The 5,456-nt window shown below is 42.1% G+C and overlaps 1 long non-coding RNA gene across 1 annotated transcript; it reads right to left on the reverse strand.

Annotated features, from left to right (window-relative positions):
* LOC109725238 lies at nt 1,935–4,222 on the reverse strand. Its single transcript, XR_002220217.1, has 2 exons — nt 4,163–4,222; nt 1,935–2,215 (listed from the first exon to the last, which is right to left on the reverse strand). It is a non-coding gene; the product is annotated as an uncharacterized LOC109725238 (long non-coding RNA).

A 5,456-nucleotide genomic window follows, 5' to 3' on the forward strand; every position in this document is an offset into this window, starting at 1 on the left:
AGCATGAACTGCATAAGTAATAAAGCAACTACAACAAGTATGTACATGAATGTGACTAACATGTATAGGCATGAGTATGCAACCAACATAATGCCCTCGATGCAAATAGTAAAGATGTCATTATTTACTATTCTAGTCAATGTCCACTTGTCACTTTAACTGTTAAAAGTTTAATCTTATAAGATCCACCCGAAGGCTGTCTGGCATGAAGACCCACCCGAAGGCTGTCTGGCCTGTAAGACCCACCCGTAGGCTGTCTGGCCGGTGTCGTGCCTAATGGCCGCGTGGTAGTCAACATCCCCACTCTTAGGAATGAGCCTTTCTCACGGCAATCCACTTCGGCGCCCAATCCTGCACGGCGAATATGTATCGCGATAGCTAACTCCGAAGTGCCGGCTTGTAGGGAGCGACCCTCACAAGCATGTGCGAATGAGCACAATGGCAAGCATGCGTATAAGTCTGTCTCAAGTCTCAAGTCCCCATGTCTATGAACATGGAATGTATCGAATGTCACAAAGGCCTATCACTATGTCATTATGTCTCTAACATGGAATATAGTCGATGTCCAATGGCCTATCACTATGTCTCTATGTTGCATTTTCATAGTTTACTAGTTTCAAGTGCCCCTTTATGACACTTTTGTTCAACGAGTCCAAACATGATAATTATGTTCATGAATACATAATTCTAACCATTTCTAGCATAAGAGATATGTTCTCACCTTGAAAAGATGCACATCTTTCACATGCATACAGTCTACACATATAGCTCTACTATATAGAGTGATATTTATCTTACATATAGCACATGCATTTCAAGGGTTCTAAAATTTTCGTAAATCCTATCTAGCATGGATTTACATTCAAAAAGACTTTACGACGAGTATGCAATGCATAGGGGCCATTTTGCCTCGTTTCCATGAAGTCAAACCCACCGTAGGTACCGAAACCCTTCGTAAGCTCCGACGAAGGTGTCCACTAGCCTCCTAGCACCCTAAAGATGTAGGAACAAGAATTACACAATCAAAACGAACATCGAAAGCTTAAACTTTAACCATCTAAGCATAGAGGGCATAACTCACCTCTTGTGATCAAATCCCTTCCCAAGCTTTCAAAGAGAGCAAGAACCTTTCCAACCCAACCTAGAGGAAGATTATAAACCCATCAATTACGTCTCTAAGCCCTCAAATCAAAAATCCCAAAATAAACCCTAAATCTCAAATTTAGGGTTTCATCTCCCAAAATCTACCAAAAATAGGTCTAGAGGGGAGAAACAAGCAACTAACCTCAAGAGAAGATCCAAACCAAGCTCCAAATACTCTAGGGTTGAAGATTGATCCTCTATCAAGCTCCTAGCCCAAGCCCCAAGCCTCCAATGGTGAGCAAAAAGGAGAGGAAGATGCTCCAAGCCTCAAGATCTTGCTCTTCTTCAACTTCTTCTTCTTCTTCTCCTTCTTCTCTTTCTCTTTCTCTCTCTAGAGTGAGTGTGAGGGAGTGAAATGAGGGTGAGAGGGAGAGGAACGGCTCTATAAGCCTTCAAATGTAACAAAATCCATCTAGGTCCCTCTAAAATACAACCTGTGTACTGCCCGGTCTGGGCAGTTTTTGTGCTGAGGGACCGGTCTCCCCGACACCTAGGACCGGTCTCTCAGCCTGTCCCGCAAAACCAAAGTTCGGGAACCGGTCTCTCCCCGCATGGGACCGGTGTCACGCCCCCGCCCCGAGGCCGCTACCGATTTGGCACGGTTCGGGAGCGGCGAACGGACGCCGAACGGACAGCACCTCCCCTGTCCGCCCAAGGCTAAACAACGAGATCATGTACAACAAGTCCCCAGAAAATCAACTTGAATACATACATGATCATGCAACAACAGCGAGAGCACAAACAGTGCTGAACATTACAAGAGCAAGCGTCACAAGTAGAAGACATACAAGTGAAACAAAAGAGAGATACTTAACTATTCTATTACAACCATTCAGCTCGATACATTTAATTACAACTTGCATTCTTTTCCAAACTATGAATATAAGCTTACATTCTTCAAAAGATAAACATTAGTTTACATTTATCTCAAAATACCTCACATCCTATACATCATCTACTCTCAATACATGTATAGGGTAACTCTAATGCAAAATAGGAAAGTAAACTATCAACTAGCACTAGGGCGCTAAGCCCATAACGCGATCCTCTGCCGATCCGCTCTCGTGTGTACCTGTACCCCAAAACCACACGGGGTGAGAACTATATAAATATAGTTCCCAGTGGGTTCGGCCGCCGACTCCGCCGATCTTCCCACTAGGTCCAAGCTGGCACAGATAGATAGATAGAAAGATATATGGAAATACTACTACTATATCTACTATGCCATCAAATGCAAAGTATGCATGGAACATCATCTAGCAACAATCTACTATCATGCTAATATGCCTCAACAGTGAAATAAATACAACAACAACATAGTTATGCAATGCACTATGTCTAATCAAGGTATGAATGCAATACTCTTATGCTATTCATGTTATTACCCAATCCGCTAGGCTAACTTGCCTAAGATCTCAAATCTAGTAGGTGAAGAGCTACCTCACTCTTGTCTCACTCGACTCATATCTCAAGGGTCTGACCCAATCTCGTGAGTCCCAGGCAAAGAGCTACCCCGCCCCTCGCCCGACTCACATCTCAAGGTCCTAGGCAAAGGCTACCCCGCACTTTGCCCGACTCACATCTCGACCTACTAGGTACAGGGCTACTCCACTCAAATCTCATAGGTGAACAACAACAACAACTATGGAAGCAAGCTATCATGAACAACAATAATGAGTATGACTCAATAGGTACTCAAATCTCATAGGTGAAGGAATAGTATATCATGAAGGCATGAGCAATAAGTAAGCTACTATGAACACTAGTAAGCTACTATGAACAACAACAACAACTATGGAAGCAAGCTATCATGAACAACAATAATGAGTATGACTCAATAGGTAACCAAATCTCATGGTGAACACAAGGTTCACAAGCAAGGCTCACATATCAATCTCCGAGGGATGCCTAGCTGGACTATCCCCGAGTACGCCTGCGGATAACAAGCGGCTATCCGAGCAGCAAGCAGGGCTGCCTCTCTAGTGACCAATCTCCGGAGCGCACAACCTGGGGGGAGCGACCCCACCAAGCGCAGACAGGCAATGTGAGCGTGATCATCTCACGAGCAACAGCAACCTACCCTCTAAGGGTAATCTCATCATGGAATCAAGGTGTTCTTGTACCCAATCTCATAGTGTTTCAACTACACTAAGGTTCTCATGTCAAGGTTATCAACAATCATATGCCACTCATCATAGTTTTCTAAACTAGATGCCACTCGTCATTTAGACTCATTTCAACACTAGTTACATCATACTAGTTCTTTAGCAACATAAGCATTAATCATCTCACATAGGGTCTAGGTCTTTATTATAGAGTTTTCATCATATAATCATCATGCATACTAGATCATGGATCAATCATCAAGATGTATAGCTACTAGCATGCAAATATGAGCAATGACCACAATCATTTAGCATCTAAATGCAATGAATACGATATGCAACTTAATCGATTAATGCATTCAACAAAGTTTAGATTAATGCATTCAACAAAGTTTAATCCACATAATCATGCCCTTATAGGGTTTCACCACACTAAGTCCCAATCTCATGCATACTAGGTACAAGTATTAATCAAGTAACACTACACTCCCACTAGCATGCCATGACATGTAACAATTGCCAACTAGTACCCTATAATGCAATATCCCAATATGCAACTTGATCAATGTTAACTAGAGTTTCTAGTACAACAACCAATCCATTACTAGTTCAAGTCATATGTGTTTTTAGCACAATAAGTTCAATGCCACTTGTAAACTATGTCTTTAAACACAACACTAGGTTCTTCTCTCATTTAGCATCATAGGTTTACCAATGTCATCTCATAATCCTTATGTCCATTACATCATATATCCATATCATAATACTATATTGATCATAAACATCATATAAGGATTAGGAATGCATGTATTGTCATCCTATAATGCATAGCAACATACAATATGCTACATGTGAACGGATAAGCACTAAGACATAGGAAGAAGCCCGATGACTTCGGGATGGCACTCCCCCACCTTTTATCGCGTTCCGATTGCTTGTCGTCACTTGCAATCGGCCTCCCGCGGCGCACGCCGCTCGGCTTGACCCAATCCGCGCGCGACCACCAAACGACCTCCGATCCGCAATCCGAAAATTAAAGGTCTTCGGTTTCTTGGTACGATGCTTCAAATCCGTTTTCAGGATTTTACGACGTCGCCTCGGCCCTCCAGGCGGAAACGAAGCCTAACGTCCGTTTCTTTAATAACTTTGTACCGGCTCGACGAATCGCCGAACCGTCGCTTCCAACGCGTTCGTAGACCTAGCAATTAGGTAAACAGAGGGTTAAAAGAGATCAAACCCAACAATTTTGAAAGTTAGCATTTTGAGCCCTAGGTTTACAACTATGCAAGAAATCATTAAATTGCTCTATGATTCAAGCATTAACCATCTATTAGGCATCAATGGGTTCCACTAAAACCATTTCCAAAGCATTTAGACCTATCTTTAGAGATCTACCATTAAAGCCCTCATTTTGGAGCTCTATGTTGCAATAGGTAAAAATCCACCATTAGAACTTAGGATCTAAGCATAAATCATCTACTTAGCATCTAGGAAAGCTACTAATTCGTTTCTAGAGCTTAAAACCCAAGCAATAGAGAAATGCCATTAAAGCTCTTAAAGCTTACCTTCAAAGCATGCTCCAATGGAGAGGAAGAAGATGAAGTTGATGAAGATCAACTTCCAAGCTTACTTCTCCACCAAATCCATCCATTTTGGGAGAGATTTAGAGAGAGAAAATGGAGGCTTCTCTTTCTCCCTCTTTCCATGCGTGTGTGTGTGTGGCGTGTGCGTGTGTGGTGTGCGGCCGAAGGAGAAGAAGAAGCATCAGCTTCTTCATAATACCCCTCAAACACTATTCATCCAGGCAACTTAAAATCTGATAACTTTCGCCGGAGCTCCCTGAATGTCCGTTTGAGCTCAAACTTGACAGTCATGTTCGGTTTTACTTAACTTAACAAGCTGACGATCACTGGTTCAGTTTCGACCCCGTTTGGTCACTGAAAACTGTACCGAACTGCAATCTTTATCAGATAGCTTTCGGATTTTATTTCTCACTCTACGGGTGTCAGAAAAATATGAAACCTTAAATCTAGCCTCATAAAAATATTTCTGACATCTCTGCCAATTTTCATAATTTTCTGAGACTGTGCATTTTCTGCTAATTTATCTGTCCCGTTTCTCACAGAAAATTCTAAATCTTCTGTTTTCGCTCTGATTTCAGCACAGGTCATTCCCAACCTATATTTCACTTCTCTAAATCCAATAAAA

Source organism: Ananas comosus, linkage group 2 (assembly GCF_001540865.1).
Source record: "Ananas comosus cultivar F153 linkage group 2, ASM154086v1, whole genome shotgun sequence".
NCBI classification, from domain to species: Eukaryota; Viridiplantae; Streptophyta; class Magnoliopsida; order Poales; family Bromeliaceae; genus Ananas; species Ananas comosus.